A 25,645-nucleotide genomic window follows, 5' to 3' on the forward strand; every position below is an offset into this window, starting at 1 on the left:
ACAGCCAAATATCTAACTTGGAGTAAAAATCCTGTCAACTGAGTTTGTATATAGTTTGTCACTGTTTATCTACACATTCTTCTACCCATTTTTGTATTTTAGTAACTAATTGGGGCTGAACTGATAGACTGGAAACAAAAGAATAGCTCTGTCTTACTGGTGTGGGTTTTTTAAAATTTTAATCCTTACTGCTTTCTCATCAGTATGTCTGCCTTTGAGTTTATGAGTTAAACTCCTTGACCTTTAAACTTGAGAAGAAACATCTGAAGTCAGCTGCTTACACAGAAGCAAGAACACATGGTCACAATTAGCATCCCAGCTCACTAGGAAAATTAAAGTCTGTACACTGAGCCCACTTGACGAATCTTGTTACTTGGAAAAGAAGAAAAGAACAAAATTAAAGATATTTTTATCCTTTTGGAAATCTTAATAGTGCCACTAAGATGGTCCTTATAACTGAAAGAACTGTAGTGGTTTTAAGGAGATGCCCATGGTGTACTATTTTACATGATCTGATTTAGATGAGGTAGCTACATTCTTAGATGTGAAAAGGAAAGTTGAAAGATTGTTTTGAATCCTCAACTGGGCTCTAAGGAGAGGCAACTCTGTCAAAGTGAAGTCCCAACTTGTCTAATTTCCCAAAATAGCATCCCATACTCTTACACAATATCTTCATCTTCCCATAGATGTATTCTTTAAATAGATGCTACAATTTGAATAATTTTGTTGTGTTCTCTGGCATTCTGTCTTGACTTTCTTATCTGAATATGATACTTGAATGTTAATATTTTATTATAATATGGTTGTTTGGGGGTAACTTTTAAAAGTTTTTCTGGGAAAGGTCATGTTTAGTTTAGACTTCAGTAAAATACTAAACAATGAGAAGATAAATACATCATCTGCTCAGAGCTCAGACTTGACATTCTTTTTTCTTTTGCCGGGGGGGGGGGGGGGGAGGTGACACATGGTTTCTCTGTAGCTCTGGAGCCTGTCCTAGAACTAGCTTTTGTACTCCAGGCTGGCTTCGAACTCACAGAGATCGGCCTGCCTCTGCCTCCCAAGTGCTGGGATTAAAGGCATGCACCACCACCGCCTAACTGACACTCATTTTTAAAAGGAATTCTTGGGTCTCTCCTACAGTTAGAAGATAGAAGAAACTGGATTAGAGAACAATCGAGTATACAAGAGAACACAGTGAAGCATCTTAAAGGGCCATGTGCCTTCACAATGCCTTAATCATGCAGTGAAAAAATATATTTCCCTCAAAATAATGAATTTTTATGTTTTATAGAGATGACGAAAAGTATGATTTTTTTTAAAACTCCTAAAATACTGATTTGCTCCCCTGGCAATCATTTACGTATCATCTACAACTTCATAGACCATGAAATTCCAATTGGACTTGGGTTTTTTTGCCTGGGGATATGGATCTATTTGCATTCTTCTATATGTTGACATCTAGTTATGCCAGCACCATTTGTTGAAGATGCTTTATTTTTTCCATTGTATAATTTTAGCTTCTTTGTCAAAAAAAATCAGGTGTTCATAGGTGTGTAGATTAATATCCAGGTCTTTGGTTTGATTCCATTGGTCCACCTGTCTGTTCTTACACCAATACCAAGCTGTTTTCATTACTGTAGCTCTATAATAGAGCTTGATGTCAGGGATGGTGATGCCTCCGGAAGTCCCTTTATTGTACAGGATTGTTTTTGGCTATCCTGGGTTTTTGTTTTTCCATATAAAGTTGAGTATTGTTCTTTCGGGGTCTGTGAATAATTGGAATTTTGATGGGAATTACATTGAATCTATAGACTGCTTTTAGAGGGGTTGCCATTTTTATTATGTTGATTCTACTTATCCAAGAGCATGGAGGATCTTTCTATTTTCTGCTATCTTCTTCAATTTCTTTCTTCAAAGTCTTAAAGTTCTTGTTGAACAGGTCTTTCACTTCTTTGGTTAGTGCTACCCCAAGATATTTTATGTTATTTGTGGCTATTGTGAAAGGTGATGTTTCTCTGATTTGTTTCTCAGCTTCTTTATCATTTGTGTATAGGAGGGCTACTGATTTTTTTTAGTTGATCTTGTATTTTCCCGCATTACTGAATGTATTTATCAACTGTAGGAGTTCCCTGGTAGAGTTCTAGGAATCACTTATGTATAATATCATCTGCAAATAGCAAAAGTTTGACTTCTCCCTTTCCAATATGAATTAATTCCCTTGATCTTCTTTTGTTGTCTAGCCAGAACTTCAAGAACTATGTTGACTAGATACGGAGAGAGTGGACAGCATTCTCTTGTTCCTGATTTTAGTGGAATTGCTTTGAATTTCTCTCCATTTAAGTTGATGGTGGCTGTCAGCTTGGTGTATATTGCTTTTATTATGTTTAGATATGTTCCTTATGTCCCTGATCTCTCCAAGACCTTAATATAAATCCGACCACACTGAACCTGATAGAAGAGAAAGTGGGAAGTAACCTTAAATGCATGGGCACATGAGACCACTTCCTAACTATAACCCCAGTAGCACAGATACTGAGAGAAACAATAAATAAATGGGACCTTCTGAAACTGAGAAGCTTCTGTTAAAGCAAAGAATACAGTCAGTGGGACAAAAAAGCAGCCTACTGAATGAGAAAAGATGTTCACCAACCCAACATACCGAGAACTGATCTCCAAAATGTATAAAGAACTCAAGAAATTAGACATCAAAATTCCAAATAATCCAATTAAAAATGGGGTACAGAACTAAACAAAAAAAAAATCTCAACAAAAGAATCTCAAATGGCCAAAAGACACTTAAGGAAATGTTCTACGTCCTTAGCCATTAGGGAAATGCAAATCAAAACGACTCTTACCATTTTACAACAGTCAGAATGGCTAAGATCAAAAACACCAATGACAGCTCATGCTGGAGAGGATGTGGAATAAGGGGAACACTCCTCCATTGCTGGTGGGAATGCAGACTTCTACAACCGCTCTGGAGATCAGTATGGCGGTTTCTCAGAAAATTGAGAATCAACCTATCTCGGCATACCCCCAAAAGATGCTCAGTCATACTACAAGGACATTTGTTCAGCTATGTTTATAGCAGCATGATTTGTAATAGTCAGGACCTGGAATTCCAAATCTCAAAATTGTGTCTTCTACTAAACCCTAAAATATAAATATCTAGTAGTCATTATTGAACAGATTCAGTCAGATAATCCACAGAAAATTGTAATGTTAAAGTCATTTTTCTACCATTCTCTTTTTGTTTCTTTAGTAAATAGGTGAACCAACTAAGACAGAAACCATCCTCATCTCCCCCCATTCCTGTGTGTTCCCTTATTATTACCAATTTCCAGGGAGTGAAGAAATCCCGTATCTTACCTTAGTAGTATCTCTAGATTTCCTTCCTCTTAACAGTTCAGAGTTCAATTATCACAACTAATAAAAGCATAGAAGGGATTGAGGGCTTTTTCAGGTTATCACTATGAAAACTTTTTTCTTTGCCAAATGCAGCCTTGAATGAGTAAAGCTGGGATGGAATTAATCAGTGCTGTAGAATTGTACACCACTCTTGGCATGTTCATAATAGTGTGTAAGCATCGATATGCATATCTTATAGCAGAAACACAAAAATAACAAAAACTGGGTGACTACTGAGTGTAAAAGGTGAAAGCGCTCTTCCTCTTTTCCTATTTCTTCAGCTTTCATTCATACATTCTTCAAACATTCTTGCCACAAATATTATATGGCATCTGTACACCAGTACTCACGGACTGTATCATAATCTTAAAAGGGTAAGAATCAAAACTTTTTTGTTGCAGTCTACTGAACTAAGTGCTCAAATCCATCCTGCCACCTGCTACACTTTATTCTTCTCCGCTGTTAGCATTTCAGTGCTCTCCATGTTGAGGTCCAGATTCCATAGAGAGAGGAGACATTGTCAGAGCCTCATACCATAGATGGTGCCCACAAATGTTTCTGAATCCGTGAATTTCCAAGAGTAGTTTTTGGTCATAGATGTTCTCTCGGTAAGTTAATAAGTTATATAGATAGGTGGTAAGTGAGGGAAGAGTAGTTTTTAACCGTATAGTGCTTTACACTTTACCACACACTTTTATTTATACTATGCAATATCCTCAAGTCAGCGCGCCGACTTTCCTGGTGTGATACTTGCTTCAGGCTTCAGTAACAAAGCTTAAGGGTGTCAAGAGATTTTATTGTAAATATTTGAAATTGGCAAAGCCTCTATGGTCAAACCCAGACCTTATGGTTCTAATTATGATCTTATTTATCCTGCAAAATCAAATGTCCAAACTTTCCAAGCCCCAGCTAAATGTTCCATGTGTAAGCATGTAAGGATTAGGAAAGTAGGTTTGCTTTTGCAGGTAAGTGCTGTCCATCCATGGTTTCCAGCTTCATTTCTAAGTTGCCCTTATAGCCTTCTCTGCCTTTGCCTTGCCATTTAAATTTTGGGTGCAGGCTTTGTTTTTTATTTGTTTTGTTTTGTTTTATTGAGAAAAGGAAGAAAAAAAAGAGTTTCCACCTCCTCCCAGCCTCCCATTTCCCTCCCCCTCCTCCCACCCTTCTCCCCCTCCTCCCACTCCTCTCTCCCTCCCTCTCCAGTCCAAAGAGCAGTCAGGGTTCCCTGCCCTGAGGTAAGTCCTAGGTCCTCCTTTCTCCGTCCATATCTAGGAAGGTGAACATCCAAACTGGCTAGGCTCCAACAAAGCCAGCACATTGCGTAGGATCAAAACCCCGTGCCATTGTCCTTGGCTTCTCATCAGCCCTCATTGTTCGCCATGCTCCGAGAGTCCAGTTTTATCCCATGCTTTTTCAGTCACAGTCCAGCTGGCCTTGGTGAGCTCCCAGTAGATCAGCTCCACTGTCTCAATGGGTGGGTGCACCCCTTGTGGTCCTGACTTCTTTGCTCATGTTCTCCCTCCTTCTGCTCCTCATTGGGACCTTGGGAGCTCAGTCCAGTACTCCAGTGTGGGTCTCTGTCTCTATCTCCATCCATCACCAGATGAAGGTTCTATGATGATATGCAAGATATTCGTTAGTATTGCTATTGGCTAGGGTCATACCGGTTCCCTATCCTCAGCTGCCCAAGGAACTAACTGGGGACCTCGGCTTGGGCTCCTGGGAGTCACTCTAGGTTCAAGTCTCTTGCCAACCCTAAGGTGGCTCCCTTAACTAAGAATTGTGCTTCCGTGCTCCCCTATCCTACCTTCCTTTATCCCAATCTTCTTTTTTCCCACGTTCCCCCCATCCTCCCCTTCTCCCTTTTCTCTCCCCATTTCCCCTTACCCCCATCCCACCCTACCCCCAAGATCCCAATTTTCTCCCCGGCAATTTTGTCTACTTCCCATAGCCAAGAGGATAACTATATGTTTTTCCTTTGGTTCAACTTCTTACTTAGCTTCTTTAGGATCACCAATTGTAGACTCTGTGACCCTTATTTATGGCTAGAAACCAATTATGAGTGAGTACATCCCATATTCATCTTTTTGGGTCTGGGTTACCTCACTCCGAATAGTGTTTTTTAAAAATGGCAATTCTACCAAAGGCAATTTATAGATTCAATGCAATCCCCATCAAGGTCCCATCAAAATTCTTCACAGATCTTGAGAGGACAATAATCAACTTTATATGGAAAAACAAAAAAAACCCAGGATAGCCAAAACAATCCTATACAATAAAGGATCTTCTGGAGGCATTACCATCCCTGACTTCAAACTCTATTACAGAGCTACAGTAATGAAAACAGTGTGGTACTGGCATAAAAACAGAGAAGTCGACCAATGGAATCGTATAGAAGACCCGAATTTTAACCCACAAACCTATGAACACCTCATTTTTGATAAAGGAGCCAAAAGTATACAATGGAAGAAAGAAAGCATCTTCAACAAATGGTGCTGGCATAACTGGATGTCAACCTGTAGAAGAATGAAAATGGGTTCAGGCTTTGTATTTGAAAGCTTAATACTGTAGCTCTGTAATAGAGTTTGAAGTCAGGGATGGTAATGCCTCCAGACGATCCTTTATTGTATAAGATTGTTTTGGCTATCCTGGGTTTTTTGTTTTTCCATATAAAGTTGATTATTGTCTTCTCCAGATCTGTGAAGAATTTTGATGGGACCTTGATGGGGATTGCATTGAATCTATAGATTGCTTTTGGTAGAATTGCCATTTTTACTATGTTGATCCTCCCCAATCCAAGAGCAAGGGAGATCCTTCCATTTTCTGGTGTCCTCCTCAATTTCTTTCTTCAAAGACTAAAAGTTCTTGTCAAATAGATCTTTCACTTTCTTGGTCAGAGTTACCCCAAGATATTTTATGCTATTTGTGGCTATCGTGAAAGGTGATGCTTCTCTGATTTCCCTCTCTGCTTCCATATCCTTTGTGTATAAGAGGGCGACTGATTTTTTGGAGTTGATCTTGTATCCTGCCACATTACTAAAGGTGTTTATCAGCTGTAGGAGTTCTTTGGTATAGTTTTTGGGGTCGCTGATGTATACTATCATATCATCTGCAAATAACGAAAGCTTAACTTCTTCCTTTCCAATTCGAATCCCCTTGATCCCCTTATGTTGTCTTATTGCTATTGCTAGAACTTCAAGCACTATATTGAAGAGGTATGGAGACAGTGGACATCCTTGTCGTGTTCCTGATTTTAGTGGGATGGCTTTGAGTTTTTCTCCATTTAATTTAATGTTAGCTGTCGGCTTGCTGTAAATAGCTTTTATTATATTTAGGTATGACCCTTGTATCCCTAATCTCTCCAAGACCTTTATCATAAAGGGATGTTGAATTTTGTTGAATGCTTTTTCAGCATCTAATGAAATGATCATATGGTTTTTTTTCTTTCAGTTTATTTATATGGTGGATTACATTGATAGATTTGCATATGTTGAACCAGCCCTGCATCTCTGGGACGAAGCCTACTTGATCATGATGGATGATTTTTCTAATGTGTTCTTGGATTCGGTTTGCCAGTATTTTATTGAGAATTTTTGTGTCAATGTTCATGAGTGAGATAGGCCTGTAATTCTCTTTCTTGGTTGGGTCTTTGTGTGGTTTTGGTATCAGGGTAACTGTAGCTTCATAAAAGGAATTAGGCAGTGACTCTTCTGTTTCTATATTGTGAAATACATTAAGGAGTATAGGTATTAGAAAGTATGGAATATATACATATTAGAGTACTACTCAGCAGTAAAAAACAATGACTTCTTTAATTTTGCATGCAAATGGGCAGAAATAGAAAACACTATCCTGAGTGAGGTAAGCCAGACCCAAAAAGAGGAACATGGGATGTACTCACTCATATTTGGTTTCTAGCCATAAATAAAGGACATTGAGCCTATAATTCGCCATCCTAGAGAAGCTAAATAAGAAGGTGAACCCAAAGAAAAACATATAGGCATCCTTTTGAATATTAACCTTCATCAGGCGATGAAAGGAGACAGAGACAGAGACCCACATTGGAGCACCGGACTGAAATCTCAAGGTCCAAATCAGGAGCAGAAAGGCACGAGCAAGGAACTCAGGACCGCTAGGGGTGCACCCACACAGTGAGACAATGGGGATGTTCTTTCGGGAACTCACCAAGGCCAGCTGGCCCGGGTCTGAAAAATCATGGGATAAAACCGGACTTGCTGAACATAGTGGACAATGAGGACTACTGAGAACTCAAGAACAATGGCAATGGGTTTTTGATCCTACTGCACGTACTGGCTTTGGGGCAGCCTAGGCAGTTTGGATGCTCACCTTACTAGACCTGGATGGAGGTGGGTGGTCCTTGGACTTCCCACAGGGCAGGGAACCCTGATTGCTCTTCAGGCTGACGAGGGAGGGGGACTTGATTGGGGGAAGGGGAGAGAAATGGGAGGCAGTGGCGGGCAAGAGGCAGAAATCTTAAATAAATAAATAAATAAATAAATAGAAAGCTTAAGCTTTGAATTTAATGTTTATAACACGGGCCTAAATATAAAGCTTTTTCGATAAAATAGTTGAACTGTCATCCTGATTTCCCTAAGCTCTGCCAACAGATAATTTCTAAAGTTGGCAAAAGATGTCCCATAATCAAGTAGAAGGCACAAATCAAAACGAGATCATTAAATGAAGCTCAGACTCTAAAGAATTTGCAGCACTAGAAAGAAGGTCTTTATCTGGCAGAATTTCTACCAAAATTAGTACTGTGGTAAGAGCTGAGATGGATCAATAGAACTGCTATCATAGTGTCAGATGTCTTGCTCAGTTGTTTAATGAATTTGCATTTTATTTTGCATTTTACTGTGGATGATATGAAATTGTCCATAAGGAATTTTTTCTCAATTTGTCATCTCTGTTTACTAGAATGTATTTTGACCAGGTATATGGAAAGGGAGTGGGGTGCAGGGAAGACAAGAGATGAGACATAGAGAGATAATTTGAATCAGTTTGTCTTAAGCATAATTTAGAAAAAATACTTTATTTGCTTTTATTCAATTAGTAGGAATCCCAAAACATACAGAGGCAGTATGGAATAATAATGTTGATTAAGGTATGGAATTTACTTGTCTATTGTAAATCAATCAAATCATGTATTTTTTTAATGAGCGGTTGCAATTGCAGAGAGGTTGATATTTTAGGCATGAACTAATGTGGCTTAAAATTTATTCAATTTATGATTCAGAAACTATGCTATGAAAGGATCACTGGAATATATAATTTGGTGATTCGTTTCCATTGTGTTAATAAAATTAGCTGCATCCTGTCAAGTTCAAGATAAATTACCGCTAACTTAAGTTTTGCAAATTAATTTTGAGCCAGAGGTGTAGTTGGTTTTTCTAACGCTTTACTGTAACTTTTGACTCTTTGCTCTTTTGGGGGGGGCTGCCACCTAGCTGCCACATAAACACACATGGACATTTATGATAACTTATAAATATCTGGCCTTAGCTTGGCTTACTTCTAGCAAGCTTTTAAATTAATTATCCCACCTATCTTTTGCCTTTGGCATTTTGCCTTTCTCTATTTCTGTATATTTTTCTCTACTTTTTACCCTATTATGGCTTGCTGTGTAGCTGGGTGGCTGGATTCTGGAATCCTCCTTCTCCTTTCACTCAATCCTTAATCTTTTTTCTCTTTTTCTCCTTCTATTTGTTCTCTCTGCCTACCAGTTCCGCCTATCCTTTCTCCTGCCTTGCTATTGATCATTCAAATCTTTATTAGACCAATCAGGTGTTTTAGACAAAGTAACACGGCTTCACAAGAGTTAAACAAATGCAACATAAAAGAATGCAACACATCTTTGCATCATTAAACAAATGTTTCACAATGTAAACAAATGTAACACATCTTTTTTTTTCAAAACATTTTTTTATTTTATTTATTATGTATACAACATTCTGCCCGCACGCCAGAGGAGGGCGCCAGATCTCAGTACAGATGGCTGTGAGCCACCATGTGGTTGCTGGGAATTGAACTCAGGACCTCTGGAAGAGCAGCCAGTGCTCCCAACCTCTGAGCCATCTCTCCAGCCCCAATGTAACACATCTTAAAATAATATTCTACAATACATGTTTTAACAATTTGCTTATTTGGAGTATTTCTATGCTGAGTTTAGGTTATCATGAAGCCGAAAGGAAACTCTAAATTACAAAATAAAACATCAGCATTAAGGTTGTTTGAAGTAGATGAAGGAAATTTTGTATTGGGTACAAAATACTAACCACTAAGTCAAAGTGAACTTACAATACAAAGTCAGGTTATTAAGACTGTGTTTAAATTTACTTGATTAAAACTAGTAAATATGGGACTTGGGAGATGGTTCAATGGTTAGGCATACAACGTCCTCTTGCAGAAGATCTGAATTTGGTCTCTAACACCCATCATATATATCACAACTACCTGTAACTCCAGCTCCATCAGATCCATCACCTCTGACCTCCTCAGAAACCTGTATAATCAGACATTTCTCTCATGCCCTGAATACCACTCAGAGGCTTATATTAATTATAAATGTTTGGTCAGTGCCTCAGGCTTATTACTAGCTAGCTCTTATATTTAAATTAGCCCATTTCTATTAATCTATGTATTGCCATGTGGTCCATGGCTTACTGGTAGTGCTCTGGCATCTTACTCCTTGGGTGGCTGCTGGTATCTCTCTTGACTGTAGAAGGAGGCTGCTTGTTTTTCCTGGCCACCCAGAACCAAAATAACCACACAGATACTGTATCAATTAAATCACTGCTTGGCCCATTAGCTCTAGCTTCTTATTGCTCAACTCTTACATCTTAATTTAACCTATCTCCATTAACCTGTATATCACCCCAAGGTCGCGGCCTACCAGCAAAGTTTCAGCATGTCTCTCTCCCCTGGCGGATCCATGCTGTCTCTGACCCTACCTCCTTTCTCCCAGCATTCACTTCAGTTTTCCCCACCTAGGTCTATTCTTTTCCCCTATAACAGCCAAGACAGTTTCTTTGTTCATTAGTGATAATCACAACAAACAGGGGACTCCCACATCACTCAACTCCTCCCTCCTTCTCCCTGTACCTCCATTTGGCTTTCCCGTCAAGCCTTATTCTGCCTGGCTATAGGAAAAGCCAATTCAGCTTTTTCAACCAATGAAAGTAACACATATTCACAGCATACAGAAAGACCAGCCCATGGCACACCTACTCTCAGGTACACATACACACAGAGAGAAAATTAAAGTTTTAAATCTTTAAATGTTTTAACCTAAAATATAAATAAATCTCATAAATATTGTAGAGGAATTTCTGGAAAACTCTCTAAACCTCTGGAAGTAAATAGCCTGTAAAATTAAACTTTGAAAACTTTTTATCAGTCATCTGAAATAATGCAGTTTTTTTGTCATGCAATAGATGAATTTGAATTAGGAAATTATCCTATTAAACCATGCTTAATCAACAAAAGTAACAGTTTTATTCTAGTTTGAAGTGTGAGCCTTGTCTAGAATAGATTGCAGCAGCTATGTAGCCAAAAGAAACAACATGTTTATATGCATAAGAAAGGGTTCTGATCCTTTTTTGTGGATTAGCATATGGCAGAAGTTCCAAGAAGAAAAAGTCAACCTATTTGATTAAAAGAGAAATACAGTATTGGCAATGAGAAACAAGCCTGACAATACTACTAGGTTGAAGCATATAGTAGCCTAAAATATAGGCCAGAGAGTTGGAACTGAATTTAGAAATACTTGTGAGTTTTTGAGCAAGAGAAAACTTCTAGACCTAAGTTTCAAGAGCAATCAGAAGGCAATGGTGTAGAAAACAGTTTGGAAGGCAATGACCAGAACTGGTGAGGAGGAGCTAAAGGCATTTACATGAGCAGAAATGAGGACCTAACTAAGGTATTGACTGTGGGACTAGGAAGAAGTATGATAAGGGGAAAAAATAAGTAAAAATAGGTCTAATCTGGGAACTCCAAAGATAAGAAATTTAAACATGTTAAAGGCCAAGGCAGAGTGCTCTGTGGAGAGGGTTGTTGCTGTGCCAGAGGGGATTGAGCAGTACTCTCAATCCAGCACCTCAGGTTTCTGCAAGGTCACTAAAACCTTAGTCCTCTTGGATAGATTTCTTTCTCAAACCATTTCCTGTGAGGATGAAGCAGTGGTGTGGCTTTATATAGCGGACAATGAGGACTACTGAGAACTCAAGAACAATGGCAATGGGTTTCTGATCCTACTGCACGTACTGGCTTTGTGGGAGCCTAGGCAGTTTGGATGCTCAACTTACTAGACCTGGATGGAGGTGGGAGGTTCCTTGGACTTCCCACAGGACAGGGAACCCTGATTGCTTTTCGGGCTGGCGGAGGGGGGGGGGACTTAATTGGGGGAGGGGGAGGGAAATGGGAGGCGGTGGCTGGGAAGAGACAGAAATCTTTAATAAATAAATAAATTTAAAAAAAAAGAAAAAGAAAAAAAAACTTTAAAAAAAATTCTAAGTAAAGATTTCTCTGGGAAGAAATTCAAAATATCATTATTAAGCAAGAGAACATTAGGGAAAAAAATGTTGAGCAAACCAGGTAAGGAGGCTCTCAGGCATTCACTACTAAAAGAAAAATCAGGCCTTGGAGTCCCAGGCAGAGGGGTGAAGGAAATCAACTGGGCATCTTCCCGCAGAATGAAGGTTAGCAGGAGAGACTGCAGTGTTACCTCTTGCCTTCAAGCAGGGCTCTGTTCATCCCAACTCTGGGGCTGAGGAATTGGTGAACCTGAAAACACCTAATGCTGGGGACAGAGCCAGAAGCCACATGTGGCAGTTATGGGTAGGAGACTAATACCTAAAGGGATAATATATTTTAAAAACTAAACTCATTTCTCTTAAAGTTTAAGATTATACTAAACTTATGGCATGTGGAATTTCATACTAGAATTGTACACAAGCTACCAAATCATTAAGTAGCTCATTATTAGCCAGGTAAGGCATTACTGTTTCAGTGTATATGTTGTCTTGCTCCACTGAACCTCAGGTCTGATTTCCACCTGTTTAACATATGGAAGAATTATCATTGGAGCAATTGTTGACTTTGGAAGGCAGTACCACAATGAAAAGAAATAGTCGGAACGGATTCTGGTGATAAGAAAGGGCACATTATTACCTTTATCTTCATCTTGGCTCATTAATCAGTAGTGATTTTGATCTTCTAGCTGTGTTTACACAAAGTTTTTGTGGTCTTTTTCTCCAGTTGTAGCTGTTGTGTGTTTAATTTCAGCAGCATTGTGATTCTGTAAGGTTTTTCTTATCTTGAATCCTTCTTTATCTCCATTTTTAAACTGCTTCATAACTTTAAGTTTATTTTGTTTTTGTGTTGGGGGGGGGGGTGTTTTTGTCTTTAATACAAGTAGATCTTAAGACCTAGGCACAATCTTAGCAAATTTTGCTTTTAGTTGGTAGTACATTTATCTAGACCAGGTATTTATATCACAGAGATGCAGTGACAAATGTGGAAGAACTGAAGAGCTACCCAGGAAATCCACATACAGTAACTGCTAAGCACAGTGCCTTTTACTGGAGAAATCACTAGCTGTTGCCGGGTGGTGGCGCCTGCCTTTAATCCCAGCACTCAGGAGGCAGAGGCAGGGGAATCTCTGTGAGTTCAAGACCAGCCTGGTCTACAAGAGCTAGTTCTAAGACATGCTCCAAAGCCACAGAGAAACTCTATCTCGGAAAAAAAAAAAAAGAAAGAAAGAAAGGGAGGGAGGGAGAGAGAGAGAGAGAGAAAAGAGAAATCACCAGTTGTGAAACAGATCTGTTAAGAGAGTTAACGTGGCACGGGAGTAGGGTTATAGAGATGCTTCAGTGGCTAAGAGCATTTGCTGTTCTTGCAGAAGACTCAGGTTTGGTATGAACATAACAATTCACAAGTATCTATAATCCCACTTTGAAGAAATTTGATGCCTTCTTTTGGTCTCCGAGGGCACCAGGCATGGATGTGGTGTACATACATAAATGCAGGCAAATACTCAATCACACAGAAGTAAAATAAGCCATATCTTTAAAAGTAGCATGTGTTTTCCCTTACCATTAATGTGTCAAAGAAAATAAGATTGCCATTTTTAAATAGCACTGTCTCTGAGAGATCTGTGCTTTTTATTATAGTTAGTTTTTATTCATGGCCTATGCTTCTTATTTTAAAATTATTCCTTTTTCTTCTAATTTTAGGATCAAATAAACCAAAATGGAAGCTTGTGTTTTTATTTAGTATGAAAACAGAACCTAATCATAGCTAATGAGTTATAATAAATGCTAGTCTGCACCTCTCTTGTTTGGTGTATGTTTTATACGCAAAAGGTAACGTGGACTGAATAACTAGGACGCCAAGTTACAGATGGGGTTGGGAATGTTATTTGACAGCCGATTAGAGTAATCTGTCAGCAGTGATGGCTTCATCACCATAACAGACTCCAAATTCCCGCATAGAATTCTACCCAGAGTAATCTAATTTTCTTACTATATTTTATTTTGTATTTTGCCAGAACTAAATAGTTATATTATTTATTTTATCACCTTTAATACACTACATTATTCTAGCAGAAATATAAATAGCTCATGTTATTGTGGCTTAAAAAGGCTGAGTTGGAGCCCACTAAGCCAAAAACAGATGCAGAATTCTGAGTTATCTATCACTATATTATTAATTAGTATGTATCAAAAAAAACTGGGAGTTGAGCATTCCTTCCAAGAACCAGAAAAGGCCATTCTTTAAAAGTGCATCCTTTTAGCTTTCAAATAGACTTTTTAAAAACCCCTCAGAGCAACTTTTGTATAGAAAAGATAACAATAACTTTATTGGGCACTTCACATAGCTCAATGACTATGAGGAAGTCATAATTTTTTTACTGAGTTTTTCTCCAGTTGTGATTTGCTATGGGAAAATTATATGTCATATTTCTTGTTTCTATCCCATTCAAATCCTATTTTTTCCAAGATTAAGCATGTATATAAAAATATGCCAGCGAACATTGATTGAAAATTCTACATGTACCTATGGTGGTAACTCAATCCTAATGCTCCAAACGAGCTATTATGAATGGCCCTGTGACCCTGTGGCCAGATATAGATGAATCTTTATACTCTGCTTCTCTCGTGAATGTGTGTCTTCAGAGGATAACAGCTTTCTCGAGAATTTATAAAGAAATGTTGAAATAACTATGACAACAAATAATCTAAGTAGTTAACACAGCGTTTGGATGTGAATGATGGCTACATAACAGTAAGTTGCCCATACATTGATTAATTTTAAAGATTCCAAAAACTTGAGATAACCATATTAAATGAATTAAGCCAGTGTCAGATATGTGTGTGTATAAAATTTGTTTTGTGTTTTGTATATTTTATGTAGACACACAAAACCATATATGTATAGAATAGAGGCAGTGAACTTACTATGCTCTTGCCACAGACAGACCTGAGTTACAGTCCTGCCCCCTGCTTGTTTGCTATGTGACAAGGCCAAGTTATTTTGCCCTGACCTCTTGATTATTCTAATTACCAACTTCACAAGACTGTTTTGGGAAAAAATGGACTAACTTACAGAAAGCCTTTAAAAAATGCCTAGAAAATTAGGAGTGAAGGGATATTTTCTCTGTATTCATAATAATGATAGTTATTGATTAAAGTTTGTTTTTGACTGATCTGAGAAATTATTTTTGCCATCTGTGTTTTGCCGTCATTCTAGTAGCCTCATCTTAGCAGATCTACATTTGAAACAGCAGCATGTGCAAAGGTTTTTGCTCATACTGCTTATCCTTGACAGTCATAAATAAAGCCACCCTTGTTTCTTCCCTATCTCCTAATGCAGAGCGTAATGTAACAGTAATTGCAGTGACGGAAGCACTTAACTTAGAGGGGCAAAGCTATATGTGTGGAGCGTCTTACTGTAAAAAAGAACCTTTGGCAGTACATGTAGTCTTACATTTCAAGGAATCATCTACCTATTGTTGGTGGCAACTCTTCTACAACTTACCAGTCACAAAATTGTTTTTATAAAAGCTTAGATAGTATAGCATAGTTGCATTTCATATTCCATGGTTATGGAAACAAGATGCCCATTACTCTGCACAAATCAGTTTTGTGTTATCATGGTGTAAAATAAAAATGCTAGTTTGTTTGTTTTTCTCTCATTTTTCATGGAGCTTTTTCACAAATTTACCTGTTTCACTCCCCTCCTTCTCTACTTTTAAATATTTTATTGCAATAAACTTATAATATTTGCCAGCACAGCTGATCTAGTAAGGGGTTGGGATAGCTTTAATGATATGTAACAGTGACTTTCTAAAACCTATTTCAGGTTTAAAATGGCATGTTTTATTTTGAATCTTGTGTGGAAGGTGATTAATTCATCAGTTGGTGATGGCTAGAATTAAACAGGTTTCAACATGAGTTCTCATGTGTGCAGCCAGGCTGTCCTCTCGCTATCCCTTGCTTTCCCCCAGGGACGTGTTGTAAATCATATTCTTCCTTGTAGGCATCACTAGACTGAGAGAAGTTAGGAGAAACCAGTCTGGGGCTGATTAATGATTGCTGGTGATATGGCCTAGCCTTGTACCTGACACTGTGGCGTAATGCTTGGATTCTGGGCTAGGTACAGTACTCTGTTGCCCTCACAGACCTTCAATAATGGCTTTGTTCCAAAGTTCTATCCTCATTTTCATTTTCATCAGCCACAGCTGGCTCCTTATGTGATGAAGCTGAAACACTTTCAGGAATGAAGCACATTTGTTCTCTTCAACTGTTTGCCATTCTGAGCACCAGTAGTGAACAGATCAGTTCTAGGGTATATATGAATGGAAAAGAGGAAGGCATACCCCATGCTACTTACCAAGTAAGAGGAGGGATGGAAGTGGGGAGGCTTTATGCAGGAATCCTGTGTACTGCAGCACCATTCACGGTACATGCAAGATAGCAGCATCACACAGAAGAAGCTGCTTGTTGTAGATGGTTCACAGTCATAACTTCAGGGTAGAAAAAAATAATAATTTATAAATATGTCCTCACTGAAAGTTAAGCAGCTCCACAGAAGCACTCTTTAGTGTGCTGCAGTAATATATATTGCTCTGCATGGTTCTGCTTTGACTATACACATAATTCCAGTGGTTACTGGAAATTAAGCAGCCCTTATATAAAGACCATAATTAGAACTACCCTACCCCCAGTAAAGATGGGAGGCAGCTATTAAATTTTCCCTTTTCATTATGTCCCGTTTGTTTCAAAACAAGTAAAGCTAAATAGAGACCAAGAAACTAGCTAGCAACTTGATGTGTAACTATGGGCAAGAATGAAAAGGAGATTCCTGTCAGTCAAAAAATCAGCAATAACACAAATTCAGAAAACTTTCCTCCTAAAATATGCCATCCTGAAGTATGTTAAGTCAGCTGCACTCCTGTGAGCAGGATCTATGTGTATAAAACTGGTACCTATCATGTTCTCTGGAAACGTGCTCCCCACAGAGAGTATAGGGATATGTGGTTTGTTTTGCTTTTCAGTTGGCTACCAGTACACAAGTAGGTGACTCATTGCTCATGTTTCCTCATGACGCAAGAAAACTACCCTCTACATGTGAGACACTGGTATTTATAAAACTTCCTAGGCTCATCAGAGCTAATTGTGACAGTACAGACAGATCACTGAATATTTTTTTCAGACATGGCCTATTATATATGGTCGTGAAAACATAGCCTTAATTTAACTAGCACACACCTCTAAGGAATCTTTTTGACGGGGGAAAAAAAAGTCTTAACAATCATATACTCACTTGCCACACGGAACCAGGCACAGTTCTAATTCTGGAATTCCCTTACAACTAATGAGACATTAGACACTGGAATGGAAACTACCAAGTTTTCTGAGCCTTTCCTGCTCTGTTGTCATCAGGTAGAATGTCCAGGTGCCATACACAGTATGGAAATATAGCCTTGGGACACATCCAGCCTAGGCAGCAGATAAAGTTCCCTCGTCGTGGTGGGAAGTGTTAAGAAGCAGCCATGCTGATACCATTGGTTTCATCTTAGGTTCTTGAAAAGGTGCTAAGGATGTGGCTTTTAACTGCCAGTCCTGGTGACCAGGACAGCGTTAGTTCACAGTTGGGTAGTCTTGCATCACTTACTTCTTTCAAAGTCTTTCATGATTACAGACCTCTTCTCCTAGTCTTACTGTGCTTTCTGGTAAATGGTCTTCTTAAGAACTCCTCTTGCTTTGGTTAGAAAGTCATAACATCATTCTATAATAGCAGTACGTCCTGTGTTCACTTGCTTTGTACCTTTGGATATGTGTTCTCTTCCTTGAGATGTCCTTCCTGCAGCTCTTTTTATAGTACTAGGAATTAATCCAAAGGCCTCATGTATGTTATATAAGTGCTCCCCCACTAACTTATATCACTTCTCTTCTTTGACTTTTAAGACATGGTGTTACTCAGTTTCTCAGGCTGGCCCTGTACCCATTCTGTAGCCCAGGAAGACTTCAAACTCACAATCTTTGTGCCACAGACTTAGCAAGGATTTATTCAAGAAGGAACACCTTGAGTCATCTAAGACACCACAGTTTGTCTTTCCTTGGTCTGTATTGGGCATTTCTGAGATCTCATAATGTCTCTCAGCATATACTGTACTCTGGAAAACTGTTGCTGGATCTGTCTCGGTATCCTTTACAATATTTCGTCATGACAGCTCTCCTTTTCATTTCCTTCATCTAACAATATATGAAAAAGCAAAAACAAATAGAAGGATAAATAGTCTCAGGGTAATTCTAGATCAAACCTTTAAAACCCCCTTTGTTGAAGAAAAATCCCTTTATTATAATCTGAAACAAACTGGAATGCCCATTCTTTTGTAGTAACCCTCCTGTTCCGGTCAAGAAACCTCTCAAAGTTCATTGAATCAGGTTTTGAGAAAGTAAAGTAACATGATGAGAATGACTCCTCCGTGCTGCTTTTGTCCCTTTTGACATTTATGTCTTGTATGTGATCAGAAATTTGTAACTCAAATGAACAATGTTCATGATAATGAGCCATTCTTAATATAGTACTGATTGAACACCTTTCTCGAAGGTTACAGTGCTTTACATGACTAAATTATCTTCAGAATGTACCTGCAGTAGGTGACCACCCACTCAGTGTTCACCATAGTCTGACAACCAAAATTTCTGTGAACTGGGTTTTACCCGCTCTGGGCCCAGTAAAGAACAAAACAGAGTTCAAGTATATAGTGGCAGTAGGTGCTTTATTACTGCTGCTATTCTTTCTAGATTATCTTAGGTCAGATACTGAGCAGCTACAGGAAGATGAATAACAAGATATTACTCTGAAATAGTAATCATGAACCTACAGAGATCGAGTGTTTGGGGAGTTTAGAGGAAAAAGGAGGATACTTTCACCTAAATGCATGTTTACCTGACTCTGGTGAGTGAAGCCTGGAGCTCTTAACTAAAGGCCCATATTAGACATTCTGTGGAGAAGTAGTGTGGTCCAGGAGAGTCATCACTGTATTAAGAGCAGGGTGATCTGATTTCTGATCCCAGCTGTGTCATTAATCAGCTGTGTGTCCTTAGTGAATCAACTGTTCCCTTCATAACTGCAATTGAGAGCAGTCTTATAGTAGAATGATGCTGCTTGTGTGAGTCTCAGATTCCTCCTCAAGTGTCCTGTACACGTCACAGATAAGTCTAGATGGCCATAGCACTGACACCTGATGCTCACAGCACCTGCTCCTCTTCTGGTATTTGTCATTCCCTTTTATAAAATGTGTGTATCAACCACCATGATGGACAGCAGGCTTCTTGAGAGCAAGAGTCACATTTGTTCATCTATATTTCCCATAAAACATACACTTGCCTCTATCTTTTGTACCTTTAAACTGTGGATTTCATGGGACCATACACTTTGACAAACCATCAGTTTATTAGCTTACAAGAACCTCTAATACAGTGGTTCTCAACCTTCCTAATGTTCCACCCTTAATACAGATCCTCATGTTGTGGTGACCCTCCACCATAAAATTATTTTGTTGCTATTTCATAACTGTAATTTGTTACTGTTATGAATTATAATGTAAATATTTGTGTTTTCTGGTGGTTGTTTGACCTCCAAAAGGGGTCGAGACCCACAGGTTGAGAACACTGCTCTAACACCCTCACAAATTTATGCTGCTGTTCTCCTTGCATGATAAACTCCCTTTGGAAAGGAACTATGTTTACAGTTTCTTTTCTTTTATTGAATATAGTTTCTTTTTCATGCAAAATATTCTGGTTACAGTTTCTAATTCCTCCAAGTTCTTCCTCATCTCCCTTCCCATCCATATCTGCATGCTTTCCATCTCTCTGTAGAAAACAAATGACATCTAAAGAATAATAATAAAAAAAAGATAAAACAAAAACAAATTGGATTAGGATAAAATGAACAGAAAAAAGAGGTGAAAAAGCACAATAAACACATATAGAATCAGAGACACACAATGTTCATAGACATGAAAATCCCATAAAACACAAAAACCAGGAGACATAATCCACACTCATATGATCTGTCAGGTTTAAAAAAAAATGCCCTGGCAAAAATTATTAGACAAAGAACTTCTGAAGAAGACTTTTGTGTTGGTCATCTACTGCTGGGCATGGGCCCTACCTTTAAGAGTGGTTTGTATCCCAAACACTACTGGTGTGAGAAAAAAAGCAAACAGACAAAACAACACTAGCAACAAAATGGCTCCAGCTGACTGCTGATGACATTCTGCTATACTCACAGATCAGTACCTTGCTCAGCCATCTTCATAGAAGCTTCCTCCGGAAGCTGTAGGAACAAATGTCGAGACCCACAGCCAGATAGTATACAATGAATGAAGCACCTTGAAACACTCAGTCCTAAATGGGATGAGTCCATCAAATAAGAGGAGACAGAAAGAGTGTAAGAGCCAGGTATGACTGCACCAAGGAAGCAAGGCCCTTTAAGTCAACATGACAGGTGCACATATGAGTGCACAGAGCCTGCACAGGTCTGCTCCAGTTAGAGTGCTGGAGCTGACGGGAGAGGTGGACACAAGCCCCCATCTCTAGCCCAGAAGCAATCTCCAGTTGAGAATCACTTGCAAATGAAAATTTAGTTTCCTCCAAGGGAGTCTCACTGGGGGAAAAAACTGCTCTAACGGCTAGGCCATATGCCCCTTTGGAGGCTCCTTGTCTCACAGTGTCATGTGAGGACTTTTCTTTCTCTTTTCTTAAAATTTTTATTTAATTTAAATTTTTTTCTTTTATTTATATATTTTTCTTCTTTTTTACCCTCCATGTACTTTGCATATTCTCTTTAATGTTTTTGTAGGTTTCTGTTTCTTATACCTTCTCTTGGGCTCTTTTCCTTCTGTTTGTCTTGTCCAATTCCAATATGTTACTTTTTGTTTATCTTACTGTATTATTATATTATAGTCCCTTAGAGCCTGTTTGTTATCTAATGAGAGATAGAAAGAGAATAGAGCCAGATGGGAGGGGAGGGGAGGGGAGGGGAGGGGAAGAGGAACTGGGAAGAACAGAGGGATCATAATCATATTACGTGAGGGAAAAAAATCTATTTTCAATAAAAGGGGGAGAAAGAGTTATTGTTTGTATCCCTATTGAAACTCCATTGGAGACATACATTTTTCGTTTGCAGGTGATCATCAGTTGGAGATTGCTTCTAGGTTAGAGATGGGGGCTTGTGTTCACTTCTCTCACACTGATACCCCCTATGGCTATGTGTGCTGCAATAGTCTCTTTGAGTTTCTATGTTTGTTGGTCCTGCTGTGTTTCCTTGGTGTTCTTCATTCCCTCTGACTCTTACACTCTTCCTGTGTCATCGTCTTCTACATAGTTTCCTGAGATCTGAGAGAAGGGATTGGATGAAGACATCCATTTAGGACTGAGTGGTCCAAGATCTCTTACTCTGCAAATTTTAAGACTGTGTTTCTTCAGCATAGGATCAAAGTAGACCCTATGAATGTGGGTGACAGTTGTATGGCTGGGGCAGACTGCAGGTCTACTGGCAGCAGCACCAGGATTTATCCCTACTGCTTATACTGACTTTTGGGGAACGTATTCTCTTTGAATTGGATATCTTGCTCAGCCTGGATATAGTGGGGAGGGCCTTGAACCTTTCCCAAAGCAATGTGCCTTACCCTCTCTGAGGAGTGGATTTGGGGAGGGGGGCATTGGTGGAGAGAGTGGGAACTGGTATTGGTATGTGAAATGAAAAAGGTAATTTGTTTTCTTTTTGTAAAAAAAAATGAATTAAATTATAAAATAAAGACTGTGGTTCTCTATCTTTGTGCTTCTCTGATGATGGCAATGATCCATGAGTGTGGCAGAATGTCATTAGGGGTCATTTTATTGCTGTGTTCCTTTAGCAGAACAGTAGTATTTGTTTTTCCCTAGGTTCCTGGCCTATCTGTCTTGGGTTCTTAGTCACCCAAGCAGTGTCAGATATGGGTTCGTTCTTACCATTGGGTCTTTGATGGGACGTCTGTAGGTTTGACAAGCCATCTTCTCTTAATCTAACAAGTCTCAGGACTGGAACTAGATGCCATGTTTGCTAGGAATCTTTGTCCTTTCCAGGCAAAGTAAAAATTTCTTTCTCCCTTGGTTCCTGGAAACTGTGTTGCCTCTCCTCCAGCATTTGGCATGTTGCTCTGCTAGCAGTTTGCACTGTGTTTTCCAATCATGCAGCCCCTGAGGGGAAAACCCTCTCTTATGGCCTTTGACAGCTAGCTGGCCCCAGCCTAGATCTGGCACAAGAAGACCATGCTGGCTGAATGGGTAGACAGATGAAACCAAAGGATAACCTGCTCAAAGACACTGTTGAACTTCCTTAAACCTTGTTCTCTCCAACATTGGTCAAATCAGAACTTTCCAGTTTGTTTCTGTAGTGTTTTTTAAGGACTATTTAGGACTCCTAAACATTATATTATCATATAACAGGCTTTCATTTGGGCCACCAACCAGCTTCCGAGTCATGACAAAGGGACTTATTATTGGTTAGGAATTCTCAGCCTTATCTTATGCTTGTCCCACTAGTTCTTATAACTTAATTTAACCTGTTTCTCTTGATCTACATTTTGCCTCGGCATTTTACCTTTCTTTCATTCTGTATGTCCTACTTTGTCTGACTGGCTGGTGGCTGCCTACCTGGCTGGCCAGCTGGCCCCGGGCATCTCCTCTCTTCCTCTCTTATTCTCTCTCTCTCTTTTTCTGTCTCTCTCTCTGTGTCTCTGTCTTCTCTCTCTCTCTCTCTCTCTCTCTCTCTCTCTCTCTCTCTCTCTCTCGCACACACACACACACACACACACACACACACACACACACACACATTCTGTCTTTCCTAGATTCTTCCTCCTACTTATTCTCTCTGCCTGTTAGCCCCAACTTTCCCACTACTGCCTAGCTATTGGTTGTTCAACTTTTTTTCCTTTTTTTAACTTATTTTTTTAAAAAGCTATCTTTTCTCATTTACATGCCAATCCATTTCCCACTCCCTCCCCTCCTCCTGCTCCCTCCACCTTCCCCCCTCTAACCTCCAACTCACCCCCCAGCCACTCCTCAGAGAGGGTAATGCTTCCCATGGGAAGTCAACAAAGTCTAGCACATTACTTTGAGGCAGGAAAAAGGCCCTCCCCCCTATATCTAGGCGAAGCAAGGTACCCTTCCAGAGAATGGGTTCTAAAACGTTAGAACAAGCAGTAGGGATAAAGCCTGGTATCACTGCCAGTGGCCTCACAGTCTGCCCCAGTCATACAACCACCACCCACATTCAGAGGGCCTAGTTTGGTCCTATGGTGGTTCCCTCGCTGTCAGGCCAAAGTTGGAAAGCTTCCATTAGCTCAGGTCAGCTGTTTCAGTGGGTAACCCCATCATGTTCTTGACCTCTTTGCTCATATTCTCACTCCTCTCTCTCTTCAACTGGGCTTTGGGAGTTCAGCCCAGCGCTCCGCTATGGTTCTCTGCATCTGCTTTCATCAGTTGCTGGATATAGGTTCTGTGGTGACATTTAAGATAGTCATCAATCTGACTACAGGGCAAGGGCCAGTTCAGACACCCTCTCCACTATTGTTTAGGGTCTTAGCTACGGTTGTCCTTGTCTAGTGCCAGGTTTCTTCCTAGTCCTGTAATAGCTCCCTCAATCAAGATATCTTTTTTTTTGTTCTCCATCTCTGTCCTTCCCCCATCTCGACCATCCTGTTCCCTCTAGTTTTCCTCCTCCCTCCCCTTTTCTCCTCCTCCCCTAATGCCTTCCCTCCACACCCCCACCCCAACCCCACACTCCCAATTTTCTTAGGAGATCTTGCTTATTTCCCCTTCCCAGGGGGATCTATGTATGTTTCTCTTAGGGTTCTTGTTACTTAGCTTCTCTGCGGTCGTGGACTGTAGGCTCCTTATCCTTTGCTTTACTGCTAGTATTCACCTATGAGTGGGGACATACCATGTTCCTATTTCTGGGTCTGAGTTACATCACTCAGAATAGTTTCTTCTAATTCCATCCATTTACATGCAAATTTTTTTACCACTGAGTAGTACTCCATTGTGTAAACATACCACCTTTTCTTTATCCATTCTTCGGGTGAGGGGCATCTAGGTTGTTTCCAAGTTTTGACTATTACAAATAATGCAATAATAGCTTGTGTTGGAGAAGATGTGGAGTAAGGGGAACCTCCTCCATTTCTGATGGAAATGCAAACTTGTACAACCACTCTGGAAATCAGTATGGCGGTTGCTCAGAAAATTGGGAATTAACCTACCACAAGACCCAGCAATACCACTCTTGGGCATATACGCAAAGGATGCTCAACTATACTTCAAGGACGTTTGTTCAATTATGTTTATAGCAGCATTATTTGTAATGGTTATTCAGCTTTTTATAAGACCAATCAGGTGCCTTAGGCAGACAAGGTGAAACAAATGTAACACATCTTTACATAGTTAAAGTAATATTCCATATCACCCTCAAGTAGTCTCTGCTCCACAAATTGAATATATGAATTATGGAGTGGGAATACTAGTAGTTGCTGTATCTTGAGGCCTGTGATCTACAGATAAAAGCATCCTGCCATTGAGGACATACAGGCAGCTCTGAATTACTTAGGGTCTTATCTTTTGGCAGTTCTTTCTCACTGTATTCTTCCTCTGGTGTTCTAAAGACACTGGCAGGTGTTTGGTGCACACACACTACCTGATAATAATGTCCCATCATGTAAGTGCCCTAAGTACCATTCCCTTTTACTTAAATTAGATAAAACCCAAAGCTGTGGATTACAAGTAATGGAAGTCCACTGGGGAAATTAAAAGTTCACAAAGAATGGACCCATTATACCCATTATAATAAAAGCTTTTGCACAGCCAGTGATTCCATCCACCCTGTGCCTTCCCTGTTCCTTGGGGTATGATGAAATATCAAATAAGAGGACCTTTGAAAGTAGTTTGAGGAATTTATTTTAATTGGAAATAGTGGTAACATTCTGTGCTTGGAGTAAACTCTGGATCATACACAGCAGTGTCATCAGCTTTGTATAATGAACCATGGAGCATCCAGGTCTTCCGTTGTTCAGGATCTCAGCTTCATTTGTTACAAGTTTTCTCTATTCCCACGTATGTAGTAACTGAATTAGTAGGCTCAAGTCTCTCTTCTGCCCTTGCTCCTGTTGGTCCACATATCCCAGTGACTATGCAGTGTGTGTGTGTGTGTTGTATATGTGTATGTTGGTACCTAAATCAAGCCACTGATATACCTTCAAATATTTCTTATTGAGACTTGAGATAAACCCAGAAATCAAACAGAGTAGCTGGTAGATAAACAAAGATTATTACCATTTAATAATTCTAAATATTCATTCCATATTTCTAAATTCTTCATCAACACATCCTGGGCTCTGCTTATGCATTAAGCACTTTACATGTGTGCTCTCATTTGACTCTCAGACTCTCCATCTCACAGATGAAGAGACTACATAGAGAAATTGCACTAGCCCAGATTACATAGCTGTGATTGCAGAGCTAGAATCACCTATAATGCAGAAGTAGAAGCTATATTGAATGGCAAAGCCAGATTATACTCCAGCCTCACTCCAAAGTTCAAGTTTTTAAGTACTATTACAGTGTTCCTGGCTTGAGGGTTAGATTCCTGAACCTAAAACTTAGGTAACAAA

The 25,645-nt window shown here is 39.4% G+C and overlaps 1 protein-coding gene across 18 annotated transcripts in view; it reads left to right on the forward strand.

Moving 5' to 3' along the window:
- The window catches only part of Celf2 (CUGBP Elav-like family member 2), an 824,322-nt gene that overhangs the window by 711,899 nt on the left and 86,778 nt on the right, over positions 1 to 25,645 (forward strand). The gene's annotated exons all lie outside the window — the stretch shown is intronic.

Source organism: Microtus oregoni, unplaced genomic scaffold, assembly GCF_018167655.1.
Source record: "Microtus oregoni isolate MIOR12 unplaced genomic scaffold, Mior012 000035F_ref0000213, whole genome shotgun sequence".
In the NCBI taxonomy this organism is placed as follows: domain Eukaryota; kingdom Metazoa; phylum Chordata; class Mammalia; order Rodentia; family Cricetidae; genus Microtus; species Microtus oregoni.